Source organism: Lepeophtheirus salmonis, chromosome 7, assembly GCF_016086655.4.
Source record: "Lepeophtheirus salmonis chromosome 7, UVic_Lsal_1.4, whole genome shotgun sequence".
Classification (NCBI taxonomy): Eukaryota; Metazoa; Arthropoda; class Copepoda; order Siphonostomatoida; family Caligidae; genus Lepeophtheirus; species Lepeophtheirus salmonis.
Genome location: NC_052137.2, coordinates 41,190,580 through 41,210,431, shown reverse-complemented (window position 1 = coordinate 41,210,431; position 19,852 = coordinate 41,190,580). Strand labels below are relative to the sequence as shown.

The 19,852-nt window shown below is 32.0% G+C and overlaps 2 long non-coding RNA genes across 3 annotated transcripts; both read right to left on the bottom strand.

Annotated features, from left to right (window-relative positions):
• Positions 1–288: 288 nt before the first annotated feature.
• Positions 289–961, bottom strand: LOC139906028 (uncharacterized). The gene is made up of 3 exons (XR_011781223.1): positions 685–961; positions 490–629; positions 289–426 (listed from the first exon to the last, which is right to left on the bottom strand). It is a non-coding gene; the product is annotated as an uncharacterized lncRNA (long non-coding RNA).
• A 693-nt stretch (positions 962–1,654) lies between these two features.
• LOC139906027 (uncharacterized) lies at positions 1,655–3,966 on the bottom strand. Of its 2 annotated transcripts, XR_011781222.1 has the most exons (3): positions 2,234–3,945; positions 2,042–2,181; positions 1,655–1,979 (listed from the first exon to the last, which is right to left on the bottom strand). It is a non-coding gene; the product is annotated as an uncharacterized lncRNA (long non-coding RNA). The 2 variants fall into 2 exon arrangements; XR_011781221.1 differs by having other exon boundaries at positions 2,042–3,966.
• Positions 3,967–19,852: the final 15,886 nt, after the last annotated feature.

Here is a 19,852-nt window from a genome sequence, read left to right as displayed (position 1 = left end):
TTAATCAAAAAGATCATCACCCTTTTTTTCCTAATTTGGAAATACAATTTTTCACAGGATAGATATCGATGAGCTCTAAATAATTATTAATAATAAAGTATATATCAAAATGATAAAATTAGACAATAAATAAATATACTAATATAAAAATATTAGAATTAAATCCATCGTAAGGATTTAGTGCAAACGCTAATTATGTAGTAATGTCCGGCGATATAACTCCTTATTAAGGGCTTCAAAAAATACCTCCCCCGTTATTAATGCTTGTATAAGAGCATACTATTCTCATGAAGGATACGCACAATTGCTAATTATAATGCTACAACCCATGTAACTAACCCGTTGTTGTGACCATTTAAGCAGTTGTTTTTGTCTTTTATGAGTTTTCTGAACACCTTTTCTTGGAGATTATCAACCATAAGTAATCTTTAAGTGATAAAAAAGTAATATTTATTGACTATGTAATATTGGAAGACCTAATGATCATACCCAAGTCTTTAAGTGAAGAAACTTATGTCAGACAAACTAGTTGCGAACCATCCAAAGCTACTACCCCCGTTTTTGTGACCATTTAAGCACTTGTCTTTGCCATTTAATGAGTTGTGTATCATAATTCTTGATAATTTTAGCTAAAATAGAATCATATTTTATGATTAAATTTAAAAAAAAGAAAAGAATACTTACTGTTAGATGGTACAAAATTCAGAGTTCCATTTCGCAATTTGGTGTGGATGACTCTAAACATGATGAAAATTATGTTAACTTCACAATTTACAATGTGAAATTACAAATTTCTATAAATGACATAATTACCAACATCCTCCATTAATTAATGATGGTTCCTGGGGGAGGGAAGAATTTACCCTTGTATTTCTCTAAAAGATTTATGTTATTTAATCAATGATGCCATAAGTATTTCTTCCCTTCTCCTCGCACGCTTTTGTATTCTTACCAAAATTATCAACCTTACTGATGAGTATAGTTGATAATATTGTAGAGAAAAACGCGTGCAAGGAGGAGGGGGAAAAAAGACATATGGTATCATTGTTTAAAATACTGATGTGATTATCATCTGCCTGCTTTATTATGATTTTTGAGGGTATAATGAATGTATTTATTAGCAAAATGTTTAATGAAGATATACTACGTATAATTGACTTTGACGTTTTTTATCCGTCACAGTAGATTTGAAAACGTCACACTCCGTGAAATTGTAATTCATTATGAACCTTATTCTCAGAATAATAGCTAATGAAACGACAAAGTAGAGTATTTGAAATATATTTGAAGTTCAAAGTTTAAAAAAGAAGGCTTTAACTAAATATAATCTACATACTAAAAAATAAACCATTAAACATTTAAGTTAAATATACAAAATTAAACAATTAAAACCATATAACTATTAATAATAATAAATTATAAATACAGAATATTGAAATAATAGATTGATCCAGATAATTTTTTCTTGTTTTAACATCGGAATTCAGTTAAATATGTCATAACTTTAGGTTGCAATACACAAGCGAGACGTGGAGTTTAATCAAAACGATAATCACCTCTCTTCTTCATGTGGAAGTTGCTATATACAATTGTGCACAGGATAGATATATCTCTACCGATGAGATCTAACTAATTATTAATAATAAAGTAAATGTCAAAATCATAAAATTAGACAATAAATATACTAATAAAAAAATGTTATAAATAAATTCATCGTAAAGATTTAGAGCAAAAGCTAATTATGTAGTAATGTCCGGCGATATTACTCCCTATTAAGAGCATCAAAAAAGATTTTCCCCCATTATTTAGGTATGCTTATATAACAACATACTATTATCATGATGGATATACACAATTGTTAATTATAATGCAACACCCAATGTAACTACCCTCGTTGTTGTGACCATTTAAACAGTTGTTTTTGCCTTTTATGAGTTTTCTGAACACCATTTCTTGGAGCCCATCAACCATAGCTAAGCCTTTAGTGATAAAAAAGGAATATTTATTGACTATGTAATATTGGAAAACCTAATTATCATACCCAAGTCTTAAAGCGAAGTAAGTAGTCTCAGACAAACTAGTTGCAAATCATCCAAAGCTACTACCCCCGTTGTTGTGACCATTTAAGCAGTTGTTTTTGCCCTTTACTGAGTTGTGTATCATAATTCTTGATATGTTTAGCTAAAATAGAATCATATTTTATGGTTAGATTTAAAAAAAATTGAATACTTACTGTGAGATAGTACAAAATTCAGAGTTCCGTTTCGATATTCGTAAATACTTTTTACTGATAACTTGATCATCATTTGGTGTGGATGACTCAAAACATTTTTATATGTATTTCTATATATGACATCAGTACCAACATCCTCCATTAATTTAATGATGGTTCCTCGGGAAGGGATATGTTTACCCTTGTATTTCTCCATAAATTTTTTGAACGTAGATGATTAGCAATGGATAAGGTTATATTACATGCAATAAGCATCGTTGTGAGATCAAAGTTAAAGTCTGACTTGATTTATTCATCGTCAAATTGATTTTATAGATGAATATCCATACTCTTGTTATGAGATGAGGATAATGAGTGGCGTGTAATTCTAGACAGGGGACTAAAGGCACATTTATATCGACAAATCCGACAAACCATCTGTTTCTCATCCGGTAAGTATTTTCCAAATTCCTGGGCCTCCATTTTCAGAAATCCAGACAGAAGGCGACGTCATTTTGGGGATTTTATTCAGTTCTCTATCGACTATCCCCATCTAATATTATTATATTATTATTGAATAATAAAGGCGGGAATGATAACGTTCATGATTGATAGAAGAAGATGTATATTATTTAATCAATGATGCCATAAGTAATTCTTCTTTTCTCCTCGCACGCTTTTCTATTCTTACCAAAATTATCACCCTTACTGATGAGTAGTTTAGTCTTTAGAGCGTTTACTTATAAAAACAAACAAATTCCTTTAAACTAAAGAACTCTAGGAAGGGAGTGGACCAAGGTGACAATATATAAAGGTGATACAACAAGGATCTTCTAAGGCAGTCGGGTTATCGTTAGCTGACTCAGCTCATGTAATGACGTCACTGTTGCAGCAGTTAAGATAATTTAATTGAAGTGCACTAATTTGGATCTGTTAAGGAAAAATGGCATCATCTCGAGGTTCAAAGCGTGTTTGTGCCATGCCTTGCTGTCTCAATTCACGGGATGCCCAGTATTTTGCATTTCATCAGAAAAATTTGATGCTCCAGCGTGTTTGGATCTCAGTCAGCAGGAGAAAAGATCCAATTAATATTAAGAATCAGCTAAGATTTGTGATAGGCATTTTACATCCAATGATTTCTTTGACTTAAATGTCAGGAAGAAATTAAAATTGATATAGTCCCCTCACTCCATACTCCCTTTGCTTCTCCCAGTTCTGATGAACCCAAATCCTCCAGAGATATTCGTAAGGAAACTCGCGAAAGCAAAGATCTTGTGAAACAACTATTGGAAGCAAGTAAGGTCCAGGAAACCAGTATGGAATCAGAAACAGAGACTGATAATGAAGAGCTCATGGAAATTTGTAGCCAGATCACTGAGTCCCAACAAGATCCTTTTACCAAGACGCGAAGCACTCAGATTCACGTTTACAAATTCGAAAAAGGAGTTTATTGTGAGGAAGCAAATAGGTCTTTGTATTGGGAGTGCAATTGCAAAAAGAATTTTCTTTGACGAAAAGGAAATTGTGTCGGTACAAAACCAAGTGCAAGTTACTAAACTCAAAGAAGTTTAAACAAAATTTAATAAGGACCACCCTAGAAAAGAGCCACTCCAAAATCCAAGTAAGAAGAATTATAGATCCCTTTACGAATTTCAATCGAGGATACTCTAAAGAGGATGTAACCACTGCCCTCATCCTACGAATCATTAGATTACATTATCGAGCTTCGAGTCTGAAAGATATATGCCTTCTTCTATTACCCATTCGGCAGACTCAAGAAATCTTTTTACAAGATCTTAAGTGTGAACCTGGCTTCCTCGAAGATAGCATCAAAATTCTTTCTAAAAAAATGAGTATTTCAGAAGAATATCAAGAGCGTATGGCGGTTCTTTGATTCGATGATTTTGAAATTAAAAGTCCATCATAGGAAACAATACTCTTCCATCCCCGGTGGAAGCCCTCAGAAGACTAAAAGTAATTTTAATTGGAAAAAATTATGAACTTGTTTCAAGAAATCCAGATGTCGAAGAGGAGTTAAATGATGAGGATGATGACAAAATAGTTACTAAATCAATAACGAGTCACTTCTTTTCGTCAAATGTACAGGAAAATGAGCATGATGAAGATGCAATTGGATCATAGGAAACTTTAGAAGATTCTGGACTTCTTGAAACCGAAAAAGTAATTACAGCAGATACAAAAGAATCATCTCAGATTTCCAATTGCTGTTCAGATCAGGGTTTGGCTTTTATTGCAGGATTTTTGGCAAAAAAATTTAAACACCTATATCCAAATCTAGGGAAAAAGACATGTGACTTCTGATTTTATGAAGAAACGTCTAGCCCTTGGATTGAATTGGTCCCTAAGGGAGGCCTTACGATCCCCTCGTGTGAGTTTTTAAAATTTTGTCATTGGTTTGAAATACATTTCAATGCTTTTCATTGTAACCATGAATTGACAAAGACTCAAATGTATTTGGAAGGCTGCATAATCATCTAATTGAATTATATCCTAACTGGCCTAAAGAAGTCATTATATCCTTTGTGAAAAAAAGAACAAGAATTAGAGTAAATAACCTTTATAAAGAGCTCAAACTGTAGAATGCAAGTGCTAATCTGAGAAAACGGAGACAGTTTGGTCGATTTAAAATTAATATTTATTATTCATTTATGTATGTAAAAAAAATATGTATACTATAATTTTTACTTTTTGCTATTCTTTTATTCACCACTCTTATATTATGTAATAAAATGGCAAATTAGATAATATACACAAAATATATTAATATAAGCTTACATACAGATAGTTCATTTTTATTAATATGCAAATTAATGCTATTCTTTTTAAATGATTAGTTCTGAAATTGATTTTATTATTCTATAAAGTATCAAGTTTCATAACAATCGAAATATATATTAGAAAAGAATTACTTTTATCGATATTAATAACAATATAAGTTGAATACTTTTGCTTTTTATACTTTTTTCGCACGGTCCTCTGTTTACCATTTTGTACTATAAATGAATTTTAATTATATTTATTTACTTAATTTGTGTTGCCTTACAATGAATTAAGACTGGATTTTAAAATTATTACTTTACAATTATATAGGACAGAGTGCTATGTGCCTCAACATTGACGTCATTAAAATTTCCTTCTCTTGATAATGAAAAAAAACTAACAAGGTTAGAATTTCCTTGCTGCCTCACCTTTATATATAGTCAGATACCTTGGAGTGGCCACTCAAGCCAAAGAAGGTAGGATTTAGTCATTCTTAATTGTGATTGGCTTAAAATTAGAAGCTGCTACATGTTCCTCCGGGCAAGCAGCCAGTTTGAACAGGCCGTCTTCCCCCCTAGTGAAAAGAAAAGAATAAGTGTGACTACGTCACAACAATAACATGATATTTTATAGGTCGGTGTCAGAAACATATTCTTCCTTGTTTTTAGATTGAATTGTTTATTTTTCCCTTAACCCACTTTCCCCCCTAGAGTCCTTTACTTTTAACATACCCTCGTTAATATTTAATTCAAATCTTAAAATAAACTGAAAATGCAAATGACCTTTTACATAAGAGCGTAATAATAAGGATTTGCGCCTGAGTTATAACTGTAAATCCTTCTTGGACTCGGAGTAGAATTGAGAGGAGATAAATAATTTAACCTTAAACTATTTTGTCTCGTGACATTTTGCCTCAAGGATATTTTGCCTTAATATATAAATAAAGGAGGATCATACGTCTTTATTGTATATTTTTGTTTTTACTTTATGCTCTCTGAATTGTTTAATCCGAATATGTAATTATTAATACTATATAAAACAATAAAATGATTGTTTTTTGTTGGAAAAAATGATGGAATTATGCCCCAAAATTTCAATGCATACTTACTATGGAAATCTGACTATGTAATGAATTCGTACCAGAGACCAAATTAGTTATAAAGTTAGTATAATAAGAAACAATTCAATTGATAATTAATCACTTCTCCGTAATCAATAAATTATCATAAGACATGGGGGTTATTTTTATTGAAAAAAAACCCTCATGGATTGACGAACAAGTGAAATATGAGGCAAAAACATAATACCAACAGAAATTAACTATTTAATGTGTTTTATACTAATAAACATTACATATTTTGATCCACAAAATTCAAAGGGAATATCAATTTCAACCAAAAATAAACAATAACGACGTATAAAATATCATTTATTTATATATTAAGGAGAATTATCCTTGAAGTAAAATTACCTAGCGCCCCTCAATTCTACTCCGAGTCCAACAAAGTTTAAGGCAACAGTACCGGACACCAAATTGAGGATCAGAAGTAATTCCGGTCTATATGTCTTTACTATATACGGTGTGCGGTTTGTGTTTACTTCCTTCCTTTTGTGGGTTAAAGTAAAGAGGAGTAAATTATGGGCTATTAATTATTTAACACCGCATAAACATATTCTTTTTATATGAATTTTAAATTTAATTATCTTTTTTTCAAAATTAAATTCTTTTTCTTCACTGTTAGTAATGTACCGGCATTTTCCAATAAGCAACCAAAGATCGGTCCGGTCCGAGGGCTGTCACAATGGTTCCCCCTAAAATAAGTGGAGCACGGCGATACCTCGGTAACACAAAAATACCCTATGTATTGTGTGGTTCATTGCAGTAAAAAGGTTGCATCCAAAATGATTGCAGGGTAATATCATCGTGTACATTTTGATTGTGGACAAAATGATAGTGGGTAATATGATTGTGAAGCAAAATAATCGTGAGCAAGATAAGTTAGTAATATTATTGCAAGACAATAATATTGTGTGCAATTTGACTAAGATTGGTATTATATTCGGACAATAAAACACTGGAATGATGTGAAAGGGTTCACACGAACTTTGACCAGGAATATTCACGGGTGGAATAGGTCCAACAATATCAATATGTACGGTTTCAAATCTACCTGTAGAATAAAATGTACGATTATCAGTTTTCTGGTGTCGATGAATTTTTGCTTTTTTGACAACCTATACATCCAGATACCCAAATCTTGATATCAATACTTAAGGTTGGTCAAAAATAACGAGATTTGGGAATATTAATCGAAGCTTTTACACCAGGATGTGATAGTTCATGAAATTGATCAAATAAGTCTTTACAAAGAAACAAGGGATGGACAAGGGACAAGACAATGGACGAGTCAACATGTTGATTTCTCACAAATAAGATCCAATCCTGTAGATAATTTGACTTTACTAAAAATTTTAGAATGTTCATTAAAGTATTCGATGAAAGTTTCATCTTCTTCGAAGGATTTAATTTGTGTTTTAGCTATTGTAGGAAGATCAATAATTACTTTTGATACAGTATTTACAGGACGTGAAAGATGATTTGGAACCACGTTTCCTTCACCCCGGATATACTTAACGTCTTGAACATATTCCATAATAACACGTAAGTGTCTCTGTTCACTATCGGATTTTGGTTCTTTTGAAATAAAACATGGGAATTCTAGAGGTTTGTGATCTGTTACCAGTGTTACATTTTGACATTGAACTAGATTTTTAAAACGGAGAACTGCCCAATAAGCCGTTTAACAGTTCACAATCATAGGTCGAATATCTTCTTTGAGTATAATTAAATTAGAGTTGCCTCTAAGTAGTCATTAAAATTTTCGTAATTGATCAGGATGGTGGTGTACATAGAAAATTTTATTTTCTAATATTTTTTACTATATCAATGCACATTAATTCTGAATCTGTCCACCATCAGCCTCAATGGCAGCCTCCAACCACCTCCGGAACCCCTTTCACACATTGGCAGCGTAGTCATTTTTCATGATCCTCCACTGCTGGTTAACAGAGGTCTTCAGGGCATCAATATTCGGATGGGTGACTTTGCAGGCCTTCTTCTCAATTTTACCCCCAAATGGAGTAATCCAGTGGATTAAGATCTGTCCTTAAGGTTGTCCTCATCAGTCAAAAGTTTCCTGACCCTACAGAATGGGGCCTTGCTGACGTTTAAGGCCTTCATGATGTCTGAAGTGGTCCTCCCGGCGCGGATTAAATTACCAATGATGGCTCTTCTTGTCTCCATTACGACATATACATAATTTTTGTTTACAACATGTACATCAATATGTACATTTAATCAATGACACCTTTTTAAAACTGATTTTTTAGAAGGTCTTATTTCTTTTTCTACACCAAGTACACTATCATTAACTATATTCTATATTGTATTTTTTTTCTTCACTGTTAGTTATGTACTGGTATTTTCCAATAACCAACAAAAGATCGTTCCGGTCTGAGCGACGCCAAACTTTCACAGCTGATTACAGTTGGTCTAATAAGGCATTATGATAGTTTAGGTAATCTTCTATTAAAACATTCTTAAAATTGCGTGGATTACCATGTTCAAATCGTCTGGAAAAATTTGTGATATAATACTAACCCCCGAGAACTGTAATTCTCTAACAATTCTTGTGTGACGATACTTTGTGTTTTCGAAAGCAGGACATGAACAACGTTCATCTTCAGAAGTTTTCATTCTGAGACGTCAGTATATTTTGCAATTTTTCACTACATTTGGCAGAATTTCATTTTTATTAGGGGCTGGAATCTCAAATCTACGTTGTTTAGGTATATAAAAAGAACGAAACCAATGAGTCCTTTATCTGGACTAATTAATATCAATATAAGTCTGATTTTATTCCGTTTTAATAATTTTTAATTGCTACTTTTTCCAGACGCACAGAAAATAGTCCATGCTATTTTTACACAATTTGGTCCTTGACTCTAATAATGGTATATAACATTAATTGTTGATGATATTCCCCTTCTCAGGCTAGTCCATGAATACTATCCCATGCGCATCCTAAAACACAATTGCCATAACCATCCCAGCTGTTCTTTCGAGCACTTTGGACGAGGTTCGCCAGTTGCTGTCTACTCAGATAATGATTGTTTTGATTCCAGAATGAAGGGATGGATCCATATTCCATCCATAGTCAAATACCGACGCAAGAATTGCGATTTTTACATTTAAACATGGCCAAACACTGCTCTGCAAGTGTTTTTTTTTTTTTGCCAACAGTGAGGGAAAACTTTGACAGAGCTGTCACATGGACAATTGCACAGGCAATGTAAAGGCATCACGTTCTTTTATATCTTTACGATGTCATTTAACTTCATTTTCCAATCATTTAAATCGATTTTGTGGATTTGTTTGGTGTTTTATGCTGTTACCCCGTTATTTAGACGTCTACTGCGTTCTGCAACATTGATGTATCTACAACCACGTTTGAAGTCAGCAAACCAAAATTTAATTGTTGTTTATGATAGAACAGAGTCTTTATAACACTTTTCAAGCCATTGCTTACCTTGAAATGTTTTTTTTTTTCCCCATCAAGAAGCAGTGTAAAATTGAAACACGAAATTGTTTTTGATCACTCATGTTTTGGAAATTACAAGAGTGGCGTCATACTTAACACAATAACTCACAAACTAAAGAACATATTGCCATAAAATATTGACAGCTGTCTTTTGAAGGCTGAAACCAACTAAAAATGAGTTGAATTAAAAAAGGTTAAAAATCCGGGACTTTTCAGCCCATTTGAAAAATTAGATAGGTCATTGAATGAATTAATTGAACAGCTAAAATGATATTCAATTGCTACTAAAAATAATGTATCTCCCTTTCTCGTATGACTGAAAAGGTTTACAAATTGAAGAAAAATGATGCATAAACAAGAAAGATATAGCCCATATTTTCATTATGACAGTTTGGACGTGTAATTATCATATATTCATGCAATCATTATCATAGTAGAAAATTATATCTGAATACTCACTGAATACTTAAATTGTATATCATGGTCATTTAATGATATGCCCCATTTTCCTTTACAGAGCATCCTTTTAGATTAGAGGAAGTAGGAATTGATGTTATTATATATAAATATTCAAGGATTAACAGTTCTTTATATATATATATATATAATATAGATGATTAGTAATTTAAATCGTGTGTATTTTTTACGTGGCCTATTTTTTTGGAATTAGTAATCTGAAGAATGAATTTTCTTTTCCGTAGCAGTCTTCATTAGTATTTAATTCCGGAGTAGTGAATTTCTTTTCTACTAATTCAATAATATTTAAAACGTGATTGAACATTCGTATGCGCCAATAAAAGAGGCTTGTGGGTTTGTTGCGGAGTTATAATTGTAAGTCCTTGTTGAACTCAAAGTAGAATTGAGGATCGATATCGGAGTAATTCCAACAAATGCCCTTGTTTATATCCTTTTCTCCTTCCTCTCTTGTTAGAGCTGATTGTAGCTGATCAAATGAAAACCCATGAGCGTTATTCTTTTTCTCATCTAAAACATTTTTCAAATTGTCAGGGTTAGCTTGATGATATTCGTTTTTTTTTAATTCCCATTATTTAAGGTGTTGCCCATCATTATACGCACGATTTTCATCCCAATACAAAATAGATGATATTTTTGATTACTATAAATAAATAGTAAGTTATAAAAATCTAAATCTTTTTTACCCTAAAATTGAAAATAACTCGAGTTCAGAAGAAGGAACTGCATAAGCAACATTAAAAACCATAAAAAACACGTTTACATAAATTTTATTGATGATTATCTTAGTCGTGAAGAATGACTCTGAACGATGTTAGTCCTGAATTACTTTAAGCCCAGATAACTGAGAAACCAGAGGAATAAGAGAAAAACTGGAAACTCAATTTATAGGTAAATTCAATATTTGGCTTAAGATCAATGATTACAATTTTTACCCTGTAATTCATTGTTCCCTTGCAATCTCAATACATGAGAACTTTACATTTTGTTTACCGAACTTTAATTCTTTAGAAAAAAGGCGGAGTTTAGATATACAGCGCACAGCAGTTGCGCATGTAGAACGTTGTTAGTTATTTTGGTGGATAGCCAGAAGTGTTTGGCGTCAGTAAAAATGGAATCGATCAACAAATAATTTATTCAACAATCCTTGAAAGAAGCAGAGTCTCCTTTTTGCTATTCACGCTGGACAAGACAATGTTGAGATTGCAAACTTCTTAAACATGTTCTTTGTCCGGAGAGTAAGGCAGAAACTGGAAGAGTCTGGAATGGAAAAAGACTCTACTCCATCCCACACTGGAAAGAGAACGTTGACATGGTTCTCATAATGTTTTTTTTCTTTCTTGGACCCAAGGTTTGGGCTCTAAGCTCACCGAACCTTATCCTCATGGACTTATTTGTGTGGGGTTAGTTGAACAACACAGCAACAGATCATCTTGCAACACAAAAAACGAGCGGATGTACAAGATCCGGGAGGAATTCCAAAATATGCCGTCATATAAGACTGTCATCAAGACCTGCTCCCGTTTGTGAGGTCAAGATGAGGCCGTTATTGATGACATAGACGAATATATATTGAATAATTGCTTAGATGATATCTCCTCAAGAAGGATTTACTTAAGATAATAGCATGAGAAAAAAATATGTTCAAGTTGGCTACAAAAAAATAAAATAAATGCTTATCATTTACTGCCAAAGATTTATGTACTCTCAGTTTCCATCATTTTTTAATAGGAAGAGCTCAGCATAAACACGTTCGTTGAAAAAATCTCATCTAAAGTAACATTTATTATTGTATATTTTAATATATCGCTAGAGTATTGCATTATTCGAAGTAACTATTTTTTATTGACTAATTAATTTTGTTGACTAACAGACAAGCATTGCTTTAATAATATAGAAGAAAGCTCCTCAAGAAACCCTCAGTGCTTCTCTCCGTTTTTTCATGTACACGCATATACAAAGCTAATAGATACTTATATGTTCTTTCCTCAATAATAACAGTTTGATATTTAAAAAAAATAAAATATGATGTGATGAGCCAGGGATAACTTTAGGTTCTATAGTGCTTACTGGCTGTGCTTTAACTACACACAGTCGTCACTCAACTGCATTCGAAGTCATATTCATTATTTTTATCTTATATAACATTTGTTTTGGTTTTTAACAAGTGAGTTTTTATCCAACGCACAAATAGTCATACAGACAAACTTTACCTTACAAATATGGATATAATATTTTGTTATCATCGTTTCATTCTCTCGTCCCAATTGATACGTCATGGCTATTTCAGAATCAATTATTTTTAATAACTAAACAAATCTTAATTAATTATTTAATAGAACAGAACAGGGGTTCCCAAAGTGGAGGTTGCGAGACACATATGCATTAAAAAACAAATACAACTATTATTATTTTTTTTTTTTGGTATAATAAATATCGTATATGAGTTGATAAGAGACATACAATTGTAGCCGAGCGTTTAGTTGTTGTATTGAATAAGGCTCAAATTGAGCTCAACTTTCCTCAAATATTTAATAAAAGATTACAAATAAGTCAAGTAAGTTAAGATTAAAGGTCCTAAGAGTTGCACCTTGTTTAAGGTACTGGATAATAAGTCTATCAATTGATATAGCAGCTGTTAAGTACAGCACATCCTTCCAGTAAAATCCCTCTTCAATGTAAAATTTACAAAATAAAATAGATTACACATTTACAGTCAACATTTTTATTTTTTTACCTTTTTTTCCTACAACTAATGATACAGGTTAGCGACAGTTCTATTTACATCAGAACCAGTCTCATACAAAACAGCTGAAAATGGTTGACAGTCACAATGAAACGTTTGTTAATGTCAAACAAATCGAAGAGGCCACAGGAACATGACAGGCTAGTGGAGAAGGAGATGCTATCAAAACTCGAGAAGCTAGAGGAGAAGGAGAGGCCAATGTAACTTGATATGCAAGCGGAGCAGCAGAAGGTAGTGGAGGTAGAGAGTAGACAAGCATTCCCGTCCTCAAGTGCGTCTATCTTGGGCAGAGGTGGATACCTCCGTGGCAAAATCCACCACCAGTCTGAATGGCAAATCAAGGATCGAAAATAACGAGATGAATTTATAGAATGATCATTTTTTGTAGGTAGTGGATAGTATTAACTGTTGTGCCGGATTTCAGAAACTTGTAGTACACTACTCCCCTCTGATCCTACACCACACACACAGCATTATCTTCTTCCCAAAAGGATCCAGTTTTGCACTCGATGTTGATGGTTTTCCTGGCGTTACCCATTATTTTTTTAAGTTTGGGATTCTCAAAATATAGCCTTTTTTCATCACCAGTTATAATCGGATGCAAAAAACTTTATCTTTTGTGGTGTATATGTAGCATTTCGCAATCATTTTTTCGTTTTTCCGTCTACCATTCGTTCAGTTCGTGTGGAAACCATTTCCAACCTTTAAAATCTTTCCCATGGCTCTCAGGCGATCAAAAATGACTTGCCGAATGACATTTACTTCTCCATCATCATTTGTTGTGTTTGTGTATCGTTTTTGTTCAATAATTCTTGTAATTCATCGTCTTCAAACTTTTTTGGTAGATTTTCACGTTCTTTGTCAATAACATTGAAATTGGCAATTTTAAAACGTTGGGACTAACATTGACAAGTCTTCACGGTTGGAACAGTATTGTCGTAAGTCTCTAGAAGAATTCGATGACTTTCTGATACCTTTTTCTTTTGATTGAACAAGAAAATCATTACATGCTACAAATGCTCTTTATTTGGCTCAAAATTCAACATGTTTAACACGAAAAAAAAAGTTTGCTACTAACTTGAAAACAATTAAACGAATTTATGTTTTATAGTCGGCTGTCTTACCAACAAAATGAAGCCTTGTGTACAACATATATTTTAACATGTTTCAAGCGCCCTCTGTTAACAAAAAGAGGGATTTGAAACTTGCACACCTGGTAGTTATACTTTATACATTAAACTAAAGTTTGTTGCCTTGATGAAAGAGTAGAATGATAAAAAATAAAACTGTTATTTTTTTTGTAGCTTTTTTTTACCTCTGACAACAAGATTAATTACGAAACTCGTCTCAAGAGCAGACAAGTATACATGTGAAAGTATAAGCTATTTTGAAACAAATAAATCAATAAAGCTGCAGCCCAATAGATTAAAAGATATATTTTAGTTGACAAAATATTAAAACTAAACATGAATGCAGGTTGGCACGAAGGCGGACACAGAAACTCGGTACAAACCACCAGTAGCTTCTGCTCTGTTCAAGAAGCTGTGTCAATGATCTCTGAGCAGTTGTGACCAGAGATACTGTGTGTTCATTGTTTCAACTGATAAGACACAGTTAATTATTCATTATCTGCTTCTTGTGAACGAGCTCTGATCTCACTGCGTGTGTCGGTCGAGTGAACAGGCCCTTGACCTGTATTTGCGCGCATTGCAAAGTGTTTACTTACGGAAGAAATTGTGTTTGGTTTATCCTGAGTCCAAGTAGGAGAATTGTTGGATGTCTCCAAAATTATTGTTCAATATAATCGTATAACACAGTATCGAATAAAATACTATGTGGGATTTTAAAATTACGAAATAAAATTTAAATTTTTTTTTCAAAAAAATTAATAGATATATTTGAAGGGAAAGGAAAAGAATTGGCTACAAAATTCCATCAGCATCGTTTTTTTCATGAATTTTATTTCAAAATTGTTAATCTATTCGTCACTCAACATAGAGACTCACAATTTTCCCTTGTACTTTTTGAATCCCTACAAACTCGGCAAAACAGTGTCTAAGATCCAACCGATCTCACTATTGTTTACCCAGATGCCTGTCTTAGACGTGCAACGTGTTTCTCATCCTCTATTCAAAGCTCCTTCTTTGAAATTCTAGAAAGTCAATTCTTCTTCCTCTCCTACTCTAAGAAAACTTTTTTATTTATAAGAGTTGTTCAGTGCCCTTGATGTATTGCATATGATGCAGAAATCACTGATTGCAATCTGATTTATATAAGCTCTATTTATAAGTTGGACTTTGTGATATACAGTATATACGGATAATTATATTATCTGGACACTTCAATGTCACGCCTGTTTTCTTTATTACTTCTGAGTCTTTTTCGTCATTGGAAAACAAGTGCAAGATGATTCTAGACAGGTAAAGATAATATGTCTCGATAGTTTGGTGTACACAGCATATTCTTTCCTGATATTACATATATATAGTTAATTGGAACTGGAGAGTTCCACAAAAAGAAATAATTCCCGTATGAATTACCCAGTGAGGAACAAAGAGTTATCATTTCTTATCCACAGCTCCTTCGTTGAGACTCTTGAAGCCTGTTCCTTCCAAAGTCGACTTTTTTTCATCTCATATCTGTGAAAAATATTTAATGGATAATAATGCCTCAGTTTCCTTGATGTATATAAGGTAAAATTCCCTTGGAAAAAGTAGAAGTCAATCTTAGACTCTTAATGAATATAAAGTCTTTTTTCTCGATACTTTTGTGTGCAATACATATTATATTTTGCTGTTATGAGCATAAATAGATTTAGTGAATTGTTGAGTGATAAGTCATTATGTAATAACACATTCTTAGGGACTATTAGCCTCATTTATAAGATTTTTGCTAGACATATTAAAATGTTTGAATCCAACCTGAGCAATATCAAGGTTAATAGAAATACAAGGTAAGACCATCATGTAATCCTAGAATTTTCAATTTCATGTATTGTAACGACTGTACGGCAAGACAGGCAGATTTAGCGGGAAAAACACGCAATCAATCATAGTATATGACGTCACTATTACTAGAATTTACAATTTAATGTATTGCACCGACTGCTGAGCAAGGGAAATAGATTTTGATAAAACATGCAACCACTCATTTACTATGACATCAATATTAAAAATTGTGGTGGAAGTCAAACATCAGTCGTACATGCGTTATGGCATTACTTTGTATTTCTATAAACCTTGAGCAATATAATTAGACAAAGGATGTTTTTCACAACTTAAATCCAATAGAAGGATAGGAATTCCCCGTTTCTAATAAATTGACAAAAGTATTTGGAAAGCACCGTCTCGATTTGTCGAGTTTTGGTGGCTGATAATATCATATTGTAAAGCTGACTAGCATGTAACGTAGTTAAATCGGATAAATCTGAAGCTCTATTAAAGCAACCCATATTAATAATATCTTGAAAAGTGTCTATGAGATCTTGATCTTCACCAGAAAATTCAACACCATGAGCTATTGATTTCTCAGAAATAAAAAAAGTAGTTTATTCGCAATTTTTAATTAAAAAAAATCTTAATATCCGTATATATAAACAATGGATTGACGTTAGATTCTTCCATAGTAGAAATAGAAAAACTGAGAATAAATATACGTATTTCAAACACTTGGATCAGATCTAACAAATTATATGATGTTTTTATTTTCACATTTATGCTTATTATTTGATTGATTTTCATTTAATATTCTTAAGTTTCAAGTTTAAATTCATTACTTTCTTTATTACATTAATATATATGTAATATTAACATAATTATATATATTCTCTTTATTAAAATAAGTGTATGATAAATATTCATGAGTAACTTAATATATCCCTTCAAAATACTATTCATACTTTTTTTTTTCTATACCTACTAAGGTATAGTATGATAATAAGATGTAAGTCCCCCATTATTTATTCCAAAGTTAGGTATATATCTTTATAGACATAGATCTATAGTATCAAGTATTTAGCAATAAACTGAAGACTAAATTTGCGGTAACACAACCAAAAATTCTTTTTCTTGGACTTACGAGAAAAAAACACAATTTTTTCAGTATTCAAAAATTCTTCCTAGGAGCCTTTTCAATCATAAATTAATAATTATGATATTGTTAGGTAATATTTTTAACATTTTTATTTCTATATGTTAGCCAAAATTCGAAATAATAAGATGATGAATATATGCTATATAGTAGGACGAAAGATAAAAAAGAAATTATATTCCTGTCTTTTTGGAAACGGAGCATATGTATGAATAAACGAGGAATACTAGATAACTGTAGTCATCTATGACAGGCGTTCCCAAACTTTTCAGCCTGCAACCACCAAGATAACAGTACCAGAGACCGGCGACCTCTAACGACACTGGAGGTGGTTTATAATGTTGCGCACAGACAAACACAGGCACTATGCGTGGACGTAGCGTGTGTGCATGTCTGTTTTCACAGGAACAGAACGCGCACACATAGGTCAAGAGGATAAAAAAATAGAAAAATATGTAAAATCCTTGGCTCTTTGTTAAGACCTGTAAAAGTTTGGATATCCGCAGCCGGTTCAGGTAACAGATCCTTGCTCTTTTCGGATAATACAAGTTTTCTTATACCGTAGCCAGGTACTTTGGATCTGGGTCCAAGATTCCGTCTTATCTTTAGTATCTACCCAGTTCCATGATACACTCAAAAATGACTTTATGGGAAACGTATACAAATATGTATTGTACATACAAACATCCAGATGAACTTTGTTTATTAATAAAGATTATACAAACAAATACATCAACATATAAACTTGAAACGAGTTACATTGTACACTCTAAAATTACATTAGAGGGATCACTATTTTTGAAATGAAATAGTATGAAGCTGATGATTTAAAGTATAAATGGGGTATGATGTCTAAGGATTACAAAAATAGTTTCACCTTTACTGAAAGTCTTTCCAAAACTTGCCACGGACTTTTGCCGATTTTAGGAAAAGTTTGCGTGCATAAATTAACTTCAGATGCACTCCTACCCCATTCTCTTGGCAGAACAATAACACACAGTTAACAAAATAAAGGAATAACCTACATATATTCAAAAATTCCATCATACATGTAGTTACAAACTTAATTTTTAGTTATCATTAATTATTTGTTGACATATGTAACCATTTGACAGTAACTTACTGACCATCTTAGATCAAAGAAGTAAAAAATTGTTTGAGAAAAGGTTAAAAAAATATATAATTTGAATATCCCTCTCTTTTTTTTTAGCCCTTTGCTACTGAAAGGGGATTTTCTGCACCCAAATTTTGATAAAATTACTTTTAATCTGTTTTAAATAGATTTCAATGCTAGAAAATGCAATAATATGCTCCTGAAACATCTTTAAGAATAAATGCAACTTTTTGTTGTTACAAAGATGTATTTTTCTTGGAATTATTCGCAAATTTTGCAACTTCGATCAAGTTTTTTTGAAAATTTAATTAATTTGTACAATTTTAAGTCGTTCTTTATATTTTTATATTTTCCTTTTTTCAATTTAAGGTAAACGCATTGCTACAAATATAATATCAGCTGTTACACAAATATTTCAAACTCAAATGTTAAGAATACGTTTTTAGTACCAAAAGTTTGTTAAAAGCAATTAATATTTCATAACAATTTTTATTGAAAATGAAATTACAATATTTCAACTATAATAATCACAAATTATATCCTATTGATGCCCAAATCTAATATTCTAAACACAATTTTTCGTAAGTTTTTGTCTATGTCAACTGTGTATTCAGAAGTGAATTCACTTAATATTTGGGTTAACGTTTAACCCAAGATCATAAGCCACGTCAAAAAATGGATGTTCTCTAACGGAGGTTATTTGCAAACGTTAGAATGTTTTTTTACTTTCCAAATCTGTTTTCATTATTCTTGAAGAGGGAACATTTTAAGTATCTAGTAATGACTAGTGCGTGAAAGATAAGGAGTAACTCTATGGATTTTTGCTAAATTCGGAGTGCAAATCTTTTTTAGTCTCTTTATTCCTTGGTCTCATTGTTACTCGCAGCGAATCTAATAAAATGTAATGAGAGTTATATGTACTATCCTCATACTAAACATTCTTCAAATTGTCAGTCTTACCACGTTAATTTTCAATTCCTTCTTTTTACCATAACCGTAAGTCATATTATTTCAATCTATGGCTTGGATCATGTCTAATAATTAAAGCAATATATTATTGCAACCTATTACCATAATTACATCATTCTTTTTTATGGCCGTGGCAAGTTTTGGAAATACTTTTTTTGTAATCATTAGACAAGCTACCTTTTTACTTTAGTAGGGCACCTTAATACTATTTTATTTTCAAAAATAGTGAACCCTCTAAATTTATATATTACATAAGTAGTATATTAAATTATGCATAGTTAGGCTTAATGTCAATAATATAATGAATTCAACATCAAAAAATTATAGTTAGAAGGGCAAAATTAAGATAAAATACACGTTCCAATCTATTAAAATATTCATCACAATAGTTTAATACATATATATATATATATTGAATATTTGAAGATGGAAATGATAAAACTTTTATTCAAATACCAATCTCAATTAGTTGGAGGAACTGTAACCAGACCTATATCCAAGGATGACAGTCCAAATCTTAGGTGGTGCTTTGGATATGATTTTTTCATCGGGTTGACTAACTTGAGATGACTCTTATATTTTCTTATTCTTGATTTTTAATTACTTTTTTTAAAAGAAAAGACAAAGTATTTAACAGTTTTATTATTTTTACAGAGTGGAGAGACTCAAAATATGAAATAGTATTAAACTACACCTTATTTAATCATGAGGTTTAACTACGCAACCAAATCACAGCAGAAATCAAAAGAAACAATTTTTGATTTGATCCCATGTCTCTAAGTGCAAAAATGTTGGAGCAAGTACACAAAAAGGAATACGTGTGCCATCTCCCCCATTTAGGTGGTAATGCTGGGAAGGCTACAATG